Here is a 22,766-nt window from a genome sequence, read left to right as displayed (position 1 = left end):
CAGAGGATCACTTTCACCGGATTGTGACAGTTTGAACAGCCTAATATGCAAGCTGCCGGGTTCCAGGTTGAAGCAGGTTTTCAGGATTTACTCTTTCATGTGTCTGCACAGGAGACAGCTTTGCAATCTGTCAGACAGCAGCTGCAAGAACTCTCTAGTCAAATGATGGTTATTCATTCAGTTCTAGATGCTTTGTCCCCAGACACACCACAAGTTCCGCCAGTGAATTCTCCACAGTTTCGTTCCGAAGTTTCAATTACCCCTACAGATGAAAAATTTTCTGTGCAAGCTAGTGAACCTCTCAAGTGTCCTCTGGTTCCCCAATTTCCTGATATTCGTGACCCTGAACCTTTCAAGAGTTTCTACTGGCTTCTAGAACAACTACAAAATCTCCGACCCAGAATTTTTCAAGTTATTTCCAAGCTTTCTAGTGCTACTCCTGACTTGACTAACAGCTTTTCCATGCAAACTAAATTAAAACATCAAAGTTACCTGTGCCCTAAACTTACTGAGGTTGAACGTCAGCGACACCGGGAACTGCATCTGTGTTTATATTGCGGTTATGACGATCACTTTCTTAAGGACTGTACTCTGCGCCCACTGAGAAGTGGTGACAAGTGTATGACTCCTAATGTCTGCATTTTCAGTTCTCCCCATCATCCATCAGTGATTCCCATTTCTTCAGTTACAGATAAGGAGGTGATGTCCACTAAGCAAAAGAAAGTTCAAGTTTTCGATTGGGGCCCTGCTACAAGATGCTTCAACCCTCATCAAAGAAATATTGGGTGGATATTTCAACCTTCTAAAGTCAGGGACACTACTCATTCCACTTCTACTGGTCACGGCCCGGATTCCATTTCCATCAGTCCCAGCCCGGATTCTGCCTGTTCCGGTCCCAGTCCGGATTCTGCTTTTCCCAATACGGGACTCCAGTCAGTAGCCCCAGGAGGGGTCTCAACTTCCTTACCCCAGCAGGGGGTCCCAAGTCCCACACCCCAGCAGGGGTTCTCAAGTCTCGCACCCCAGCAGGGGGTCTCAAGTCTCGCACCCCAAGAGGGGGTCTCAAGTTCCACGCCCCAGAAGGGGGCCTTCATTTCAAGTTTCATGCCCCAAGAGGGGGTTTCAAATCTCTCACCCCAGAAGGGGGTTACAAGTGTTGTACCCCAAGAGGGGGCTTTCATTTCAAGTTTCACGCCACAGGGAGGGGTCTTCGTTTCCAGTTTCATGCCCCAGGAGGGGGCCTTCGTTTCGAGTTACACGCCTCAAGAGGAGGCCTTTGTTTCGAGTTTCACACCCCAGGAGGAGGCCTTCGTTTCGAGTGTTATGCCCCAGGAGCGGACCATAATTTCAAGTGTTACTCCCCAAGAAAGGGTCTCAAGTTCCATACCTCAAGAGGGGGTTCTGAGCCACTCACCCCAGGAGGAAGTCTGTGTTCTTGCATCCCAAAAGGGGGTTTCATATTGCGTACCCCAACAGGAAAAGCCAAGTCAGCTTCCCCAGAAGGGGGTTTTAGGTCCCATACTGCAACAGGGAGTGTCAAGTTCTACTCCAGGAGGGGGCCTTGAGTCTCTCACCCCAAAAGAAGGTTTCAAATCTTGTTTCCCAGGAAGGGGCCTCAAATGCTATCCCCCAGGAGGGTGTTTCTAGTGTTATACCCCAAGAAGGGTTTTCAAGTGTCACGCCCCAAGAGGAAATCCTCATTTCAAGTTCTTTACCCCAGGAGGGGGTTTCAAGCCTCTTACCCAGAGAGAGGGTTCCTAGTGTCCTTCCCCTAGATGGGACTTCAAGTGTCTCACCCCAGGATGGGGTTCCCAGTGTTGTGCCCCAAGGGGGAATTTCAAGTGTTATTCTCCAAAATGGGACCTCAAGTGTCTCACACCAGGATGGGGCTCCAAGTGTTATACCTCAAGATGGGATTCCCAGTGTTAAACCCCAGGAGGGGATTTCAAGTGCCTCATCCCAAGATGGGCTTCCCAGTGTTATACCCCAGGAGGGGAATTCAAGTGCCTCATCCCAAGATGGGGTTCCCAGTGTTATACCCCAGGAGGGGAATTCAAGTGTCTTACCCCAGGACGGGGTTCCCAGTGTAATGCCCCAAGATGGGGTTCGTGGTGTTATTCCCATGGAGGGGACTTCAAGTGTCTCACTCCAGGATGGGGTTCCCAGTGTCATTCCCCAGGAGTGGATTTCGAGTAGTATACTTCAAAGAACAACTTCCGCTAATTTGTCCATCCCAGTTATAAATTCTTCTGTTCCTATGTTCAGGGGATCTTCACAAGCCTCACGTTCTTTTGAATTGGAGTATAGCGTTTTTGAACAGACTTCCCAGGAGATTGATAACCACTTGAAAAATTTTACTTTTGTGATCTCAGAGGTCCCTGGGCTTCTGGGGAATAAAGGACTCAAGTCTCTAGTTGAGTCAGTTGGAGGTAGAGTTGTGGAAAATCTTAGTAAAGAAATCAATGACCTCATCATGAGCCCCAATGGTGATAAATCTAAATGGAAAGTGGCAGAAAATCTTTGTGACAAGGTCATCGACGAGGACCAATTGTTTCAATTAATGTATTCTTCATCCAATGACGTAGTAGGTACTGACCATATAATCCCTGAGAATAACAAATTTGTTAATTCTGGTGCAGATAAAGAACATCAATTAATGCCATTTATCAATCGATGGATCTCCAGTATAATTCCATGTCCACTCCTAACTGTGTTTTGTCCATTCCAGTATGCTCAACTGAAGTGTCTGAGGTATCTTCAATTCCAAAAGGGAAAAGCCCTAAATCAAAGACCAAAGAAATTTAATGCTCACAACCAGTTCTCCTACCTTCCTCTGTGGATAAAACCAGTTCTTCAACTAAAGACCTTATCTCTGAGCAAAATTTTTTGGGAACAGATAATTGCCTGAAGGACTTGTCTTTTGTGATCTCGGGAGTCTTAGAATCTGTTGAGAATAATGAAGCCAAATCTTTAATAGAAACTTATGGAGGCAAAGTTTTTGAGAAACTCAGCAGTAAAATCAATTATCTTATTTTGGACCGTGATGGTGGGAGATCCAGGCAAGCAAAAGCTAAAGATTTGGGGGTCAAAGTCATTAATGAGGATAAATTTTTTGAATTGGTGGACATTTATTTCAGCAAACAGTTACTTCTTGAACAAGCCTCCTTATGTAGTATTCCAGTACTTCCAGTCTCTAAAAACGGATACGAAAGTTGGGAGGATATCTGAAAAGTTATTTTTTCTAGTCTGCTGGAACCCAGTTCTTATTGTGTCTTCAAGCAAGATTTTTTTTTGTTGTTGATGTTTTCAAGTCGGATTTTCGAGTTTCCTGTGTTTTTCAAGTATATTTTTTGTGTCTTTCTGAGGAGTTCCAGTTGAGCCTTTATGGGTGTTCAGTGCCCACCCTAAAAGGAGGGGGTGCTGTCAGGGTTCAGCCTAGGATCGGCCTCTCTCACCTCCTTGCCGGCTTCCCCTGACTTCCTTGTGGTCAGACGTCTGGTGCAGTGATGGATGTGGGGCTCAGTATTCTGCCTTAGTTGCTTTTTGTGAGCTTCCATGGTCGGCTGTGTGTGCTGGGGATTGGAGTTCCCATCATGGGCACCGCCATGACAGTTCCTCTCATGTGGCAGTACTCCTAACCTATGGTAGCATGATTTCAGTCAGCTGATGCTGTACTCCAGTAATCTGCTACCCCATGGTATAAATCTGCCTCCAGAACTCCAGGAAGTTGCTGTTCAACTTCGTTATTCCAAGTGCCTGTGTTACTCCCACAGTTGCTCTGTGCTAAATCCTTCAGCGTGTTGCTTCAGCCTGCTCACAGTTTCCCAGTTTCCTGTATTAGCTTCCATGCTAAACCTTACTCTGAGACTTTAGCTTTCTCACAGTCCTTCAATGTTTCATGTCCCTTCCCTGTGTGTCTTTGTATATGTGCTGCTAATTCTATTGCAGCTTTCCTGTGGCTATTACCCTGTATCACTGAAGTGTCAGATTACCTGCTGGAATTAATTAGCTTACAGCTGGACCCCCCAGCACAAGTCTGTGTCAATCTGCTCTGTGTCTTGTCAGTGCAAATCTGCACTTGCAGTTAGCACTCTCCCAGTGTATGCCTATCTTCTCTATATGTCTTGTCTGTGCAATCTGCACCTGCATATATAATTATTCCCAGTATTTTGCCTTTGCCCAGTACCAGCATTTCTACCTCTCCCAGTATTTGGCCTTTGTCCAGTACTACATTTCTAGCTTTCCCAATATATTCCTTGAGTCCACTCTATTCTTGTATGTGCAATCCCCAGTATATGTTTGTGTTGTCCTGCATATTTAGCAAACTCCAGTACCTGCCTGTGTCCACATCTCCCTGAGCTGCTGAGCTAGTCAGCTCCTGGATTTCTTAATGATTCTTAGTACATTCTCAGTTATCTCATGCAAGCCGGTGATCAGGATTTCTAATTGTGTTCCAGTGTATCTCCAGTGTTCTAGCAATAACTTAATATAATATAGTTTCCGGTCTTCTGCCATTCCCAGGTACCTGTCCAGAGGGCCGCGACCTGCTCACTTGGTGCAGCGGAAAACCAAATCCCAATTGGAGGGGTCACTGGAGAAAACCACCAAGTGAGTTAGACTCCGCGCCTCTGGGCAGGTCTAGCCAAACCTGGGTTCGGCCGCAAATAGGAGACCTAGCCACAGTCACTCCAATAGTCACCTGAACCCCCCGGCTCACCGTCCTCCACAGAGGATCACTTTCACCGGATTGTGACAGTGACATTACTTGTACAACAAGCTACTTCGTATTTTGTAAGCTTAACAAGAGATAAATGCGTTCCTTAAGCTTTAGATTTTATAACTCACTTGTGATACTATAAGAGTTAAGGGGTGTCCTAACACTATGTAAGCATTTAACAGTGTCTAGGTGACAAGAGTTTCCTTGTGATTGTTCAATGACCCTCTAAGCATGTGAGTTATACTCATGACTAATCAGTATAAACGGCTTACTATAATTAGGTAAATCCAATGCTGATGCATTCATAATAACTTGTTCTACAACATGATAAGCTTCAATTTATTTATATGTTAATGTAAGGGGATTCTGTCGTATCAATCCCTTATTTGCATTATACAAAAGTTACACTTTATTTACATAAAGTATTAATTCCTTACAATATGTAAATAAGCCCAAAAAGGCTTTAAGCTGTTTGGACATCTGCTTTCTGAATTACACTGATATACGATGTCCTTAAAAAAATCTACTTTTTGTCTGTATGGATTGCAATTTATCTTTAAATACTTTATAATTTTGTTTTACTTGTGCAGAATACTCAATAATACTATTGTTTCATGTAAACAATTCTGCCTTGACTCAACACTAAATTGTCCATATATCGTATAACGATTATGTTTGTGCAAACAGCCAATCCCTTCAACATTAAGACTTGCAGCATATCCTTGTAGCAATTTAGACTAAACATACTGCTTCTTTTATTAGGGACTAAAGGCAGTTTAACACTATGAGGTGGGTGGTATGCCATTCAACAAGGTGTGCAAATTAGGTATCGTTAGTGTATTAAACCTGTAACCTTCTATTAATCTCTCTTAAGTTATGAATTATCTTAAAGGAGGGCGATCCATCTGCATTTGGGGTGTTCTATTTAATAAGGAACACAGGCAAGTTTCAACTGGAACGGCATTCCCTAAATACCCCTACTTTCATGTAACCTTCTGCCTATTTGGTTACTTGATCTGATCTTAGAGGGTATTGTTTAACTGGCCACACATGTTAGTTTTAAGTTTAATTCATATGGGCAGTAGCCTTATATCTATTTTACTTTGTGCCCATAACATATCATGGACTCTAGCAAACATATCATTTCAGTGTTAACAACATTAATGAGATCTCTTGATGTGTGTTACTTGTAACAAAGGCTATTCTTCTAAGAAGTCTTAGTTTGGAAGCTAAAATCGCTTCCCCATCTTTGTATGTTATTGTAGAATTTAATGCTGACAATAGATCTGCCTGTAAAAGATTAGGGTAGGCAGTCATCTGAGACTATTACACTATTATTTACAATAGTCTGCAATGGATTTGTCTTTTGTAAATACTGTATTTGACCATCCAGGCCAGTGGCCGAAACTACAGTGGAGGTCAAACGTTCTGGTGAGATTAATTTGAACTGAATAACATTCTTAGTAGCCCCCAGATGGGTACAATATATTGTGGGACTCTATGAATGGTCACATTGAGAGGTAGATGATTCTGAGGGCTACAGTATCAGTATCTACAGTACAGTTTGGCTATGCGTGTTCTATTCTAATACACATACACATAGGTTTACTTAGATGAGGGCAATCCTTATGTTATTAATGTTACCTTCTCAATAATTGTTACATTTCAACACTCGTTGTAAACACTTTAATGTTACAATCCAATTTACTCACTGTGGGTAACATATATGTAAATAAAAATAACCTTATAATTCCTTGTACAGGATTAAGGAAGAGGTGGACAGCATTACTTACACTGTCCCTGTAATACCATAACCATACAACAGTCATACATTTTTATGTAGTATCACTAAAACAAATGTCAATTTCAAAATTAAAAACACTTTTTGCAATAAAACAAAGGCTACATATTAAAAATAAAAACAATTGTGATTTGCTCGTTGGCCTGTGGAATGACAAAACTCAGCATACACTGAGCTTTTTGTGAACAATTATGTCATACTTTCAAATCTTTGAATATCTCATTAACATCATATTTAAATGTCAATGAATATACACCTTAATTTATTTATCTTTTACGTTAACTACTTCTTAAGCTCATTTATGGATTTTAACATTTTGTCAAATCATCAGCCATTTTCATTCTGAAGGTCCTTTGCATTGTAAGCTCTGCACTCACCTCTGAACACTCACTCCCCCTCCCTTCAGAATGTCTTAAAGGGAGATTGTATGTCTGAGATCTGACAAGCAAAACTTCAGCATTTGATTCAAAACCAATTTCTTTTAAAACTCAACTATAATATTACATTATATGGGCGTCCCCACACACGTAGGATTAGACTGAAATATTTTACCACATTTCTGAAATCTACCTTTTGCAATTTGTACATGCATTTATCTTTACATTTAAAATCATAAACAATTTAGCATTCTTCACAATTTAATTTAGGATGTTCACATTTCTATGTATTTTTCTTCTAATCTTTGGTGTATTTTCTGGGATCAGTATATGATACATTCAATTTACAAACTGTACAATTTACAGGATCACAATTCCAAATCATCACATGCTTTACAGTCTATTTCAGGGCATAGCTACTTTTAGCAATATACTTTATTGAACAATTTAGACCTACTCACATCAAACCTGACACCGATCCAGGCTGACCTCCACTAAAGATCCCCATCCCCACCAGGGACCACCAGTGCAGAAAGCTCTCAGCCCACCCGCCTGCTGGTCCGCACCGCTCACACCTCCAGTGACCGGCTCCACCCCGGACCAGCCCCTCTCCCCCCCTGCTCCCAGGCGTGCTCAGCAACTCACTCCTGGCCAGGGGTGTCTCCACCGTCGATCCCCATTTCCACGAGGGACCGTTAGTGATAAGAGCATCCCGCACATCCGGCCGCAAGTCCGCCCAGCCAACATCGCCAGTGACCAGCTCCATCCCGGTCACACTTTCCACATCCCCCCTCCTCAGTGGCTTTTTTTGAATCAGTATCCCGGGCAGACCACCCCCCAGGGGTGGTCCCAGCACACACGCTGCAACCCAGCCTCCCAGCAGCTCACCCATCCACACCTCTGGCTCCGCACCACCAGCGGCACGACCAAGAGCCAATTTCAGCTGCATACCACGGTCGCTGACCTCCGCAGACCAATCAGAACAGCCGTGCACTTGCAGCACACCAGCAACACGCTGATCCAGCTCACCAACAAACCTGCAGCTTCCAACCAATCTGCAACAGCCGCAACGTCGACCTACATCACCACAACAAAAAACCTACCGGTAGGTAAGTACTGCCAAGACTCACACCAACACACGGGACGCCGCACAGGTGTTCCAACCCATTCTGCAAATCCCCCCACCCCCCGAGACTTCCTAGACTGTCGACCATAGGTCCAGCAAGGGTGACGTGCAAGGTCACTGAACCGCACGGAAAGGAGCCCCCTAAAAGGGTCCACCTACCTCCCCAGTCTCATCACCACTCATCACTGAACCCCACCCACCTGCCCGGGATCTTAACAGAGCAGCATTGTGACTACTCAATAAAAGATTTTGCCCAAAATTACTGTGTCTCGCTGGCCTCATTTTGATCCTATTCCATTCCCCTTTTCACATTACTCCAAACTACACTCCATACCCAATCACACCCTCCTCACTCCCAAAACATCACCATCACCAGAAGAAACATTCTAATTAACACCACTCACAAACACACACAAGTCATCACCAGTACTAGCAGGAAGAGCGCACCTTACCCCCCCTACCCCCAACGTTTTCAGTGCGGGAAAGGTACTCCCACACAAAGGTGCAGCACCCCGAAACCCCAACACACCACCCCCTGGTCAACTAGAGCACAGTTCTACCGCCCATCTTCAATTTAGACCTACTGTCCTTACAGATGTTACTTCAAAATAATCCTTAAGGTACATACAATTAATTTCTTATTCCCTTGTTTTACCACTTTTATCTAATTTAAAAGTTTGTCTTCAAGTTTGTTACTCATTATGCAGTGGCCATATGATTTACGTATCTGTTGTAACCTTAATCGGATCAAGTGTGCTATTTCAATTCCTTCTGTCACCCCAGGACCTAACACTATACATATAATATCCATGGGGGATTGACAGCTGGACCGATGTTTACTGTCCGCAATACCCATTTCTGTGGGTTTTACAAAACCCTGTCTGTGGGTCTACCAACCTCTATTCTGAGGGCCTACCAAACCCTATTGTGTATCTGGTAGGTTTTACCAAAGCTCTACCCAGTAGGTTTACCAAAACTCTACTCAGTACGCAGTATGTTTACCAAAACTATACCCAGTAGGTTTTAGCAAAACTCTACTCTGTACTGTAAGGTACTTCTATTTAGAGGAAGAACCAGACATAAATTCCTTTGTATATTTTCTGTTACTAAGGTGGGTCTCCTTAGTAATTCTGGACACACTATAACCGTACCTTTGGGATGTAAATTGATTGGCAAAGTTGTTATAAACAAATCCCAAACTTCTCCTAGTATATTCTGGAGATAATTTCCGTCAATATGGCAACCTACTAACAAACAAAAGGTGCTTCTATGTCTATTCACTCTGGAAGTATAAAGATCGCAAGATGTATCAAGGGACAATGCTTATGCTAATCAGGGAAACAAATTATTAGACTATTAAACATAATAACACATTTGCATTTCTTTTATGTAAATCTATAAGGATTATTATCTGTATACATTTTAAAAAATTCATTGGACATGTCATTTTATAAAACAAAACCCAAAATTTAAAATAAGAATGAAACAAGAGTCTGAGATACAGATTTACGTACCTTAATCCTCAGGCAGACATGGGAGTTTCCCAAAAAAGTGCAGTCCAGTTTGAGCAAAATTACTCATCCCGGGTTTTAACTAGAATCCACTGTCCCGGTCACTCCGACGTGTCCGCCCTCAGATCAGTGCAGGAAATCTCGGTGGGACCTCCAAGTTATGGATCAGAACTAATCTATTGTGATGAATCACCAGCCCAAGTTCATTAGCGTATGTCAGACCCTTGCATTACTGAGGCCTCAGGAGACAGAATCCACACACACAGTCAGTTTGGTGTTCAAGATCCGTCTAACTTTATTACAGAAAATCATATACTTTATGGGCTTATCTACAAAGAGGTTGATCTCAAACTGTGACATGCATAATTACAGAAAATACAGACATTCATTGTTCTACAAGGTTAATATCGGGAGTACATGTGGGAATGTTAGAGGGGGTAAGGATACACAGTCTTTATCTGCATGTTTAGACATTCCAAGCTTCTTCGGCTCATAGCTCAGCAGAACTCAGTCTTTGTAGTAATTCACATTTAAAGCTATGAATATTTTTACAGGCTCAGATCATCCATCTTGTTACAAAATGGAGTCTTATGTGGATAACAGATTTATCAAAGGGTACACACTTCTGTCCAGAAAAAAGTTTGAGGGAAGACGGATATCTAAAACTTAGATGTAAGTAGGAAAAGGACATTTGTATTATACCCACCTACAGCCACTGAATGGTCCTTTCTTCTCTTTGAGGAACAAATAAAGAAAGACCACCTTTAAAAAAGGACTTACCTGAATTTTGTTCAAATACACCTATGGACTGATCTACAGGAAATCCAATAATTACGGACATTTAGAATCACTGGTACCCTAAAAGTTTTTGCGCTTGGTATAGTTTATTGGTAATTCATCATAGTTTAGAATTAAGCTGTTGCATATTATTATCATATTATTTGTGTCATATCGATTGTCATTTGAATACTGGTAATTATTTTCTACTTGTTTGCTTCCTATTCTGTATTGTGTGAAGTTTCCTGTCATTTGTGAGCTGATTATTATTTTCGTGCATACCTTTTCTCTGTACCCAGGTCCTCTTAAACCACAGGTTCTCAAACTCGGTCCTCAGGACCCCAAACAGTGCATGTTTTGCAGGTCTCCTCACATAATTACTAGTAAAACAGTTAGCTGCACCTGTGGATCTTTTAAAACATGTCAGTGACTAATGAATACACCTGTGCACGTGCTGGGTGACCTGGAAAACGTGACCTGTGTGGGGTCCTGAGGACTGAGTTTGAGAACCACTGCCCTACCCTAATCCCTACCCTAACCCTCCCTCCCCAGTACCTAACCCTAACTCCCCCCCCAGTGCCTAAGCCTAACCTCCCCCTCCCCGCACCTTAAACCTTCTCCCCGATGCCTAAACCTAACCTCCCCCTCCACGCACCCTCATATTCTTATATGTGTAAAACTTCATTTTACAGGTGCCTCTCACACTTTGCCGCTCATTGTAATGTTATTTATGGTTACAGACATATCATCATTTATAGAGAGTATTGCATCCAAAGTGCAAACAGTTCACATTTACAATTTACATTACGTTTAGGTTTCAGTTCTAGAAATTTTCTTCCACAGACTCCACAGTGTCTCCTATCAGTGAGAAAAAGTCTACGTGATAAACTAAAAGTCTACATGATAAACACCGTATTTTATGACTAAAGGCCTCTACACATTGTACAATTTTTTTAAACGACATTGCTGTTTTTGATCGATTGGGATGACAAATCGTTTAAAAACTGCTGTGTGTATGCGGGATAATGATGCCGATGCGTGCTCCTGCTGGTCATTGGTCGTGGTCAGTAATCTCTTCAACATGCAGAAAGATCACGACCTGTCTTTCACAATGCCAAACGATATATAATTAAGTTTGTAGTCATTAACGACCCATCTATATAATTTGATCATTTGTACAATCGTTCCCTGTGTATGCACAATATTGTTTGTCCGGGAGTGTTCAGGAGTTCACAGGAAATCGTTAACGAGATCGGATCGTTGCCAACATCATTCTGTGTGTAGGGACCTTTACATTGATTTATACTGATGTCTGTCTCTTTCTACTACTTCCATTCGGATTGCAACGTAAATATGTATAGCATTTATGGCGCACAGTTAATTGTGTTATGGTAATGCTGTAGCCAATCCGACCTCTGCTTTAATTTTGTAAACTTTGCTACAAGGGACAGTTAGAATGTGATTGGTTCCATGGATAAAAAGCACCTTTTAGCATACTCGCCAACTTTCTGGCTTCCCCCAGGTCGGTACAGCAGGGGGCGTGGCAGCTGCATAGGTGGGCAGTACAAGGGGCTTGACGGCGACAATTCCATCATTGTGGCTCTGCCCTGTGCTATGCAGTGCTGAGATTATAGGCATTGTAAAACGGGACAGGGCTATAATGACATGTTGCAGCGCAAATGGTGCCATCGTCCCTCCCCCGGACTGCTCACTTTTGCTTGGTAAGTTGGCGGCTGCAGGGGGATGGGGGGGGGGGCAGGTAGGGGGTGTCTAGAGGGACAGGGGGAGAACTAATTACCTAGGCCAAAGTATGTCTACAGGGCCCTGACCAATGAGAAGGAGGAATGAGGAGAAGGAGGAATGAGGAGGAGGAATGAGGGGCAGGAATGATGAGTAGGAGGAATGAGGAGGAAGAACAAGGTGGAGGGGCTCTACCATGGCATAGGTTTATAAGGGGCACTAATGTGTTGTAAAGTGTATAAGCAGCTCTACTGAGCTGTAACCTGTATAAGGGGCTCTACTGTGGCTCTACTGTGGTATAACATGTATAAGGGTCTCTACCATGGCATAATGTACAAAAGGTGCTCTATTGTGGTGTAACATGTATAAGGAGCTCTACTGTGGTGTAATGTGTATAAGGGCCTCTACTGTGGTTTAAATTGTATAAAGGACTCTACTGTGTGGCATAACATGTATAAAGGGTATTAATATGTGGCATAACATGAATAAGGGACACTACTCTATGGCATAATGTGTATAAGGGGTACTGATATGTGGCATAATGTGTATAAGTGGCACTACTGTGTGGCGTAACGTGTATGTATAAGGGGTACTAATATGTGGCATAGCATGTATAAGGGGCACTACTGTGTGGTGTAAAATTAATAACAGACACTAGTGTGGTGTAATGTGAATAACAGACAATGCTGTGCCGTGTAATGTGACTAACGAACACTGCTGTGCGGTGTATTGTAAATTGGTACAGTTATGTGGCCACACCTCTTCCCCATGAAGCCATGCCCCCATATTTTTAGCATGTGCCTTTGGCGCACACTGTCCATATTTTGAACAGGGGAGGGCATTAATTCTCTTTCTGGCACAGGGCACCAAAATGTCTAGTTACGTCTCTGGTACAGGCTGATGATGATGGATGTAGACTGAGGAAGCTGGGGGTATAAACCTCAGTGAAATGCATCCAGCTTTGTATAATTTGGACCATCGCCAATTCATATTTCCAGACCAGTATCAGCCGCAGACTTCTATCCAGTGGGCTACTTCTGACAGTGACCAACATATACGAGATTCTCTTGCTAATCATACTACGGATCTATCATTCTATACCAACTGGTGTAATATAAATCTGCTCTATTGGGTTTATCTGGATTGACTTTTATATACACACTATATGACATAATATATAGTGACTACTATATAACATATACGAACTGTGTCAGTTAAAAACCATCATATTGTCTGTACCCACTAACCTCAGGGAAAGTAATATAATTGTTTTTTAACATCTAAACACACAAATGTATGCTAATACAGTTAAACTGCTGGAAATCTGAGCATTAGAACCCTCTCATCTCTTAACTTCTTAACACTCTCTGTAGTATAGGCAGTGCTTTATACTGTACCAAGGAGTTCACTCAGACCCGCTCACTAGATGTATTTGCTCGCTCCCAGCGTATGCAAAACCAGCGCACACCCAGCAAGGCAGGCGATCGTACGCCAAGGCATTAGCACATCTACTATGTCTTAGCGTGCGATCACTTTGTGTATGCAGACTCCCATCAGCCAGTTTTAAGGCGCCCACTTGCACACGTCATCTACTGGAAGTGCAGGAAAACATTGGTACATCGAGCACCATCGGATGTGCTTGCAGCACTTGAGGTAATTTCTGAAATCCGAACCCGCCCAAGCCCCCCCGATCCGAGGCCGATCCGAGTCAGGCTCGACTTTTCCCGCCTGACTCGGATCTGAAATCGAGGCAAAACATCATCATCTCGCCTTCCGGGTCTCACGGGTTTTGGATCCTATATAAGGTACCCCCGTCGGTGCCATTTTCTCACTCGGCTGTGGACAGTGAAGAGGGAGGGTGGGAGTTAGGGCTGGCTGGGCTGTGTAGTGTAGTGTAGTGTTGTGCTGTGCTGCGCTGTGCTGTTGTTGTCCATAGGGGCTGTGCCCACTCCTCCAAAGTCCATAGGGGCTGGCTGTGTTGTGCTGTGCTGCTGTTGTCCATAGGGGCTGTGCCCACTCCTCCAAAGTACATAGGGGCTGGCTGGACTGTGTTGTGCAGTCAGTTGTCCATAGGGGCTGTGTCCACTCCAAAGTCCTGTGCAGTGTCCCAGTCCTAAAGGGGTGCTGTAGTGTTGTCCAGGGGTGCTCTGTCCATCAGGGGTGCTCCCCCCATGTGCAAAAAAATATATTTTTTTTCTGTGTTTGTGAATTGTGTGCACAGTAGCCGCACGTGCATTAACAAAGTAGTGTCAAGCGTGCGCCTGTGTCATAAGTAAAATACCGGCTGGCTTGACCGTTAAAGGGTGCTGTAACCCCCAAAGTGCACTCCAAACAAAATAAAAAAATATTTTCTGTTTGTGAATTGTGTGCACTGTGGCTGCACGTGCATCAACAAAGGAGCAGCACCAAGCGTGCGCCTGTGTCCCATTAGTAAAGGGCTGGCTGGCTTGTCCGTTAAAGGGTGCTGTAACCCCCAAAGTACACTCCAAACAAAATAAAAAAATATTTTCTGTGTTTGTGAATTGTGTGCACTGTGGCTGCACGTGCATCAACAAAGGAGCAGCGCCAAGCGTGCGCCTGTGTCCCATTAGCAAAGGGCCAGCTGGCTTGTCCGTTAAAGGGTGTTGTAACCCCCAAAGTACACTCCAAACAAAATAAAAAAATATTTTCTGTTTGTGAATTGTGTGCACTGTGGCTGCACGTGCATCAACAAAGGAGCAGCGTCAAGCGTGCGCCTGTGTCCCATTAGCAAAGGGCTGGCTGGCTTGTCTGTTTAAGGGTGCTGTAACCCCCAAAGTACACTCCAAACAAAATAAAAAAATATTTTCTGTGTTTGTGAATTGTGTGCACTGTGGCTGCACGTGCATCAACAAAGGAGCAGCGCCAAGCGTGCGCCTGTGTCCCATTAGTAAAGAGCCGGCTGGCTTGTCCATTAAAGGGTGCTGTAACCCCCAAAGTACACTCCAAACAAAATAAAAAAATATTTTCTGTGTTTGTGAATTGTGTGCACTGTGGCTGCACGTGCATCAACAAAGGAGCAGCGCCAAGCGTGCGCCTGTGTCCCATTAGTAAGGGCCGGCTAGCTTGCCGTTAAAGGGTGCTGTAACCCCCAAAGTACACTCCAAACAAAATAAAAAAATATTTTCTGTGTTTGCGAATTGTGTACACTGTGGCTGCACGTGCATCAACAAAGGAGCAGCGCCAAGCGTGCGCCTGTGTCCCATTAGTAAGGGCCGGCTAGCTTGCCGTTAAAGGGTGCTGTAACCCCCAAAGTACACTCCAAACAAAATAAAAAAATATTTTCTGTGTTTGCGAATAGTGTGCACTGTGGCTGCACGTGCATCAACAAAGGAGCAGCGCCAAGCGTGCGCCTGTGTCCCATAAGTAAAGAGCCAGCTGGCTCATTTCTTAAAGGGTGGTGTAACCCACAAAGTGCACTACTCTCCAGCAAAAATAAAAAAATATTTTCTGTGTTTGTGTGCGCCTTAGCCGCACGTATATATCAAATCAATATAACATAAATGGAGGACCAAACTTTCTCCAATAAAAATAAAATAGGAAAAGATCAAGAACCACTTCCTCCTAGTGCTGAAGCTGCTGCCACTAGTTATGACATAGACGATAACATGCCATCAACGTCGTCTGCCAAGGCCGATGCCCAATGTTATAGTAGAGGGGACATACAATCCCAAATGACAAAGTTCAGGAAAATGACCTTAAAAAAAACATTTAAATCATCTGAAGAGAAACGTAAACTTGCCAATATGCCATTTATGACACGGAGTGGCAAGGAACGGCTAAGGCCTTTCCCTATGTTCATGACTAGTGGTTCAGCTTCACATGACGATGGAAGCCCTCCTCCCACTAAAAAAATCAAATGAGTTAAGCTGGCAAAAGCACAGCGAAGAACTGTGTGTTCTAAGAAGATATCACAAATCCCCAAGGAGAGTCCAAGTGTGGTGGCGGTTGCGATGCCTGACCTTCCCAGCACTGGACGGGAAGAGGTGGCTCTTTCCACCATTTGCACGCCCCTTGCAAGTGCTGAAAGGAGCACCCACAGTCCACTTGCTGATATGCAAATTGAAGATGTCACTGTTGAAGTACAACAGGATGAGGATACTGGTGTAGCTGGCACTGAGGAGGAAGTTGACGAGGAGGATTCTGATGGTGATGTGGTTTGTTTAAATCAGGCTCCGGGGGAGACAGTTGTTGTCCGTGGGATGAAAAAGCCCATCATGGTCATGCCTGGGCAGAAGACCAAACATTCCACCTCTTTGGTCTGGAAATATTTCTATCCAAATCTGGACAACAACTGTCTTGCCATATGTACCATATGTAAAGGAGAAATAAGTAGGGGTAGGGACGTTAACCACCTAGGAACATCCTCCCTTATACGGCACCTGCACCGCGTTCATAAAAAGTTACTGTCAAGTTCAGAAACTTTGGCTAAGACCGTAAGCAGTCCAGGGACACCTAAATCCCGTTGTCCTGTTGTATCCAAGCGCCTGCAAACCACACCGTCAACTCCCTCCTCGTCAATTTCCTCCTATGTCAGGATCGGAAGTAGTCCTGCAGGCCATGTCTCTGGCATGACTGACTCTCCTATCCGGGATTCCTCCGGAGGATCCTGCATTGCTACGCCTACTGCCGCCGCTGCTGCTGTTGCTGGGAGTCATTCATCATCCCAGAGAGGATGTAGGAACACCACTACTTTTACTAAACAATTGACCCTCCATCCAAGGAGGATGAAGTACGACAGCAGTCATCCTGAAGCAAAACGTATAACTGAGGCCTTGACTGCTATGTTGGTGTTAGACGTGCGTCCGGTATCCGCCATTAGTGCAGTGGGATTTAGACAATTGATGGAGGTAGTGTGTCCCCGGTTCCAAATCCCATCTAGATTCCACTTCATTAGGCAGGCGATACCGAGACTGTACAGAAACGTCAGAAAAAGTGTCCTCAGTGTCCTGAAAAATGCGGTTGTACCCAATGTCCACTTAACCATGGACATGTGGACAAGTGGAACAGGGCAGACTAAGGACTATATGACTGTGACAGCCCACTGGGTAGATGTATCACCTTACGCAGCAACAACAGCAGCGTCACCAGTAGCAGCATCTCAGAAACGCCAGCTCGTTCCAAGGCAGGCTACGCTGTGTATCACCGGTTTCAGTAAGAGGCACACCGCCGACAACCTCTTAGAGAAACTGAGTGAAATCATCGCCCAGTGGCTTACCCCACTTAGACTCTCCTGGGAATTTGTGATATCTGACAACGCCACCAATACAGTGCGGGCATTACATCTGGGCAAATTCCAGCACGTCCCATGTTTTGCTCACACAATAAACTTGGTGGTGCAGAATTTTCTGAAAAGCGACAGGGGCGTGCAGGAGACGCTTTGGGTGGCCCGAAAAATTTCTGGCCACTTTCGCCATTCAGCGACTGCGTGCCTAAGACTGGAGCACCAGCAAACACTCTTGAACCTGCCCCGCCATCACCTGAAGCAAGAGGTTGTGACATGGTGGAACTCAACCCTCTATATGCTTCAGAGGATGGAGGAGCAGCAAAAGGCCATTCAAGCCTATACATCCACCTATGACATAGGCAAAGGAGGGGGTATGCAGCTGACTCAAGTGCAGTGGAGAATGATTTCCGTGTTGTGCAAGGTTCTCCAGCCCTTCGAACTTGCCACACGTGAAGTCAGTTCAGACACTGCCAGCTTGAGTCAGGTCATTCTCCTCATCAGGCTTTTGTAGAAGCAGCTGGAGAAAGTGAAGGAGGAGCTAAGATGGAGCGATTCCGCTCGGCATGTGGGACTTGTGGATGAAGCCCTTCATTCGCTTTGCCAGGATTGCAGGGTGGTCAATCTGTTGAAATCAGACCACTGCATTTTGGCCACTTTGCTCGATCCTAGGTTTAAAGCCTATGTGGTGTCTCTCTTTCCGGCCGACACAAGTCTGCAGGGGTGCAAAGACCTGCTGGTGAAAACACTGTCAGCTGAAGCGGAACGTGACACATCAACAGCTCCTTCTTCATTTTCTCCCGCAACTGGGGCTGCCAGGAAAAAACGTAGGTATCCTAAGCAACCCGCTGGCGGTGATGCAGGGCAGGCAGGACCAAGTTTGGACATCTCGTCCGGACTGAAGGACCTGGCAACAATTTCTGACATGTCTACTGTCACTGCATATGATACTGTCACCATTGACAGAATGGTGGAGGATTACATCGGTGACAGCATCCAAGTAGGCATGTCAGACAGTCCGTACCTGTACTGGCAGGAAAAAGAGGCAATTTGGGGGCCCCTGTACACTGGCTCTATTTACCTGAGTTGCCCCCCCTCCAGTGTGTACTCCGAAAGAGTGTTTAGTGCAGCCGGGAACCTTGTCAGCGAAAGGCGTAAGAGGCTGCTTCCACAAAATGTGGAGAAGATGATGTTCATAAAATTAATTACCAACTCTTCCAGGGAGACCAGCCTCCAGAACGTACATAGGGACCTGTGGTGGTGGATTCCAGCGGGGATGAGTTAATAGTCTGTGAAGATGAGGATGTACACAACACTGAAGAGGGTGAGGAATCGGTGGATGAGGAGGATGAGGACGACATCTTGCCTCCGTAGAGCCAGTTTGTGCAGGGACTGATTAATTGCCAGCTTGTTTAGTGGGGGACCAAACAAACCAATCATTTCAGCCACAGTCGTGTGGCAGACCCTGGCTTTGAAATGATTGGTTTGTTAAAGTGTGCATGTCCTGTTTAAACAACTTAAGGGTGGGTGGGAGGGCCCAAGGACAATTCCATCTTGCACCTTTTTTTTTTCTTTGCATTATGTACTGTTTGGGGCCTAGTTTTTCAAACTGCCATCCTGTCTGCCACTGCAGTGCCACTCCTAGATGGGCCACGTGTTTGTGCCGCCCACTCGTGTCGCTTAGCATAGCCTTTTGGACATAAAAACACTATTGTGAGGTGTGAGGTGTTCAGAATAGACTGGAAATGAGTGGAAATTAAGGTTATTGCGCAGATTGCAAAAATTGGGCAGCTACGAGCGATCGCTTCCTAGTGAGCGGGTCTGAATCAGGCCCCAAGTTCCAAAAATAAGAATAAATCAGTGAAACCATTTTATAAAGAATAATAAAAAAGAAGCATCTGAACGCTTATCCAGGTTATGTGAGATACTATATCTTGGACCATCTTCTAACCTTAGGGGAGTACTGATACTTTTTTTAATTGAAAGTATAGAATATAGGGTGATCGTCAGACAATGGGCTCTATTTACTACAATCCGCATATTGAATGCGGATTGTAGTGTGATAGTACCGAGTGAATTCGCATTGCGAATTCAGTCAATATCACAGGGATTTACTATAAATCCCTTGCAGGGACAGAGCTTGCGATAAAGCTCTGTCCCTGCGGATCCCATCCGCACTCTAGTCGCGGTATTTTCTGAAAAAATACCGCGACTAAGAGCCCGCCCATGCGCTGACCGACCACCGCTACTACCCCCCCCACCGGCGATAAGCCCCGCCCCCGGCACTAAGCCCCGCCCCCCGCAATCGAGGTACCCCCCCCGCGACCCCCCCCTTCATTGCACTTACCTGCATCCTCCTGACCTCCGGTGATCTTCTCCGGGCTTACCGATCAGGTGATCTCCCATACTGCACTGGGGCCCGATCACCTGATGACCGGGCCCCAGTGTACTATGGGAGACCAGCTGACCGGGGAGGAGCCATCACCGGAGGTCCGATCACCGGTCCCTGGAGTCAGGTAAGTAAAAAAAATGTTTAATTTTTTTTTTCTTTTTTTACAGTAATCAGCTTGCGGTCTGCTTAGACCACATAGCTGATTACTGGTACCAGCTCCCGCCTCTGCTCTCCCCATTAGAGCAGAGTGGGAGCCTGGTAACCCGGGGGAGACCCTGGATAACGCCACATCCTGGTGGCGTTATTATCACAGGGCTTCCCCCGGTATTTTTTTACAATTTATTTTTAGTAACTATGGTCGGATCACATTTCCCATTACAGTTATGGGAAATGCGATCTGCTTTACTAAAAATAAGTGATACTTAGGGGTTGGAGAAGAATTTTACTAATTCTACTCCAATTGCCCTGTAATAACTACAGGTGATACTAAAATAATGTGAAAAGGGTGTGAAAACACCCTTTTTCACTTTATTTTAGTAAAAATAATGTTAATAAATAGAGCCTTATGAGACACATGGGGCCTGATTCAGACCTGGTCGCTAAGCTGCGATTGCTCGCTAGGGGCGATTATCACACATCTGCGCATGCATATGCGCCAAAGTACGCATGCGCAAACCATTCACTGCGGCCGGGAATCATGCGCTCGTAGTACACAGACGGGACTCTACTTTGAGTGACAGATAGCGCCGTTTGTGGGTGGTGACAGGGGAAGGTGCTTGTGAATGGGGCAGTTGATGTGCGAACGCAGGCGTGTCTGGACATCAAAACGGAGTTTATTGGGTGTGCATAATTAGCAAAGTAGCGTCATTGAACATGTCACTTGGTTGTATTTTAGCCTGAACTGATCGCAGTGTTTGCAGTGGGGTAGTGGCTACCTCAAGTGCTGCGTGCAGCTCAGATGGGTCTCGATGTTCCCGATTAATCACATACCTCTTGGAGATGACGTGTGCTAGGAGAGAAAGGTGGGCGGCTTTACACTACCGCGTACGCTCACTGCCATCGCCCACTAAGACATAGAGGGCGACAGTGCGATCCCGGGAATTGCATACCAGGCCCCTTTTCGGTGCTAACGAGCGCAGCTTAGCGACAGTGTATAATCAGGCCCATGGTTTGAAAGAGTGGACACCTCTCTTTCTAATGGAAGCGTCCCCAGGTGTGTAGGTGTCGGTATGGGGTAGCTTTTGCACCTTAAGGGGCCACATCAATTGAACGAGAGGACTCTTCTCTTTTAAATAACGGTGCTCCTGAGTTATTGAATCCAGGATATTAATCTTCCCCATTCCAGGCCTTCAAAATGGCCACCAGAAGAAAACTTTTCAGGACTCCCCTCTTTCAACTGAGGGTATCCCTGAGTCTGTGGGCCCACTGCATGATGAAGTCCCCCCCCCTCCCCCTATTAGAACTATTGCAGTACTGTAGATGAGTCCCACTCGTCCTTAGCAGCAAAGGGAGAATAAAAATATAAATCACTAAATAATCTCAAAGATTCTTGCAAAACATCTTGGTGTGACATGTGAGAGTTTAGATGTAACAGGTATCTCAGTGTTCTATTTTACTCTATCTGACAGATCCACAAAGAAAAAGGACAAATCAGTGTATTCACCTTCAGCCTGATTCACATGCAAAGAAGCTGCATCAGCGGCAGGATTGCATGCTTAGAAATAAATGTAGAGCTCCCTCTGTTTTCAGAGTCACCCGTTTCTTTGCGGCCACTCTGCCAATATATACATTAATTCATTATAGTGTCTGTCATCCAATCAGCATACATTAGTACCAGCCCTATATCTGATGGAAGACACTGATCTCTGAATACACACAGCCTGCAATTTCATCCACATGCCCATGACATGCCCTCGGAACATCCAATTGTTGCTCTGTCACGCACATTCAGCCGCAACGAGATGCGTACAACTCTGATTCGCTCGTAGATGCTCAATGTTACAGAAGCTCATCTAGGATACATGCACAGTGCGAAAATCACAAGGTAGGTCCATCCACGAAACGGACTTGAGTGCAATGTCTGAGTTAGTTCCCAAGTGTGTTCTCTGTAGCCCTCTTTAGGGGACATGCTGTATTTATCCCAATCTGCATTTTTAATGCGGAAGTTATAAAAATTATTTTGCATAAATAAATTTGCAATGTGAAAATTAATATTTTCATGCAAATTTACTACGTTGTCTTGCTAGGAGATGGGCCCGTCCTGGTGAAGAGCTGTAAATAATATACTGGTAGGTTAATTGGCTCCAAACATAAAAAAAATTAACCCTAGTGTGTATGTGTGTGAGCATGTGATAGGGAATATAGATTGTAAGCTCCACTGGGGCAGGGACTGATGTGAATCGCCAACTATTCTCTGTAAAGCACTGCGGAATATGTGTGCGCTATATAAATAACTGGTAATAAATAAATAAGCAGTGTGATAGCGTAAAGCTATCACACTGCTTCCAGGATGTAGTCCATGGCTCATACTGCACGTGCGCAGCTGTCCGCCGGCACATGTGTCACCAGGGCCCATGGAGTGGGAGCCTCCAGAAAAAAAATACTGAAATAGTGGCCCATAGGCAACTGAAGGAGAAAGCCATCCAGAGGTTGGTAAATACGGCAGCACTGCATGCCTCTTAAAAACCTATGGGGGCTGCATTTGCGGACCACAATGGGGGGACCGCTGCACTGCGGCAGATATCGTTACACCATAGTCATAGTTGTCTACCTTTGGCTTCTCCTCCCCGGGAGAAGCCTTGGTAGGAGAAGCAGGTGGGCTGTGATGGGGGCGGAACCTGACGGTTCACATCATTAAGCCCCGCCCCTTCACTGCAAATTGTTGTGATTGGCTTACATTTCAATAGGGACGGGGATAAATGACGCGATTTGTTGAGAATCGCGTCATTAAGCCCCGCCCCTACACGAGAACCCGCGATTGCTGCGGAAATTCTCCCCATGCTGCCCACTTCACTTGGAAGTAGGCAGAATGCGGGAGAAGTTCCGACACCTTCTGGAGGTATGGGGGGTTACCTGAAAAATCG

This window comes from Taudactylus pleione, unplaced genomic scaffold (genome assembly GCF_031769625.1).
Source record: "Taudactylus pleione unplaced genomic scaffold, aTauple2 ptg000384l, whole genome shotgun sequence".
Lineage (NCBI taxonomy): Eukaryota > Metazoa > Chordata > Amphibia > Anura > Myobatrachidae > Taudactylus > Taudactylus pleione.
Note: the sequence above shows the minus strand (reverse complement) of the source record.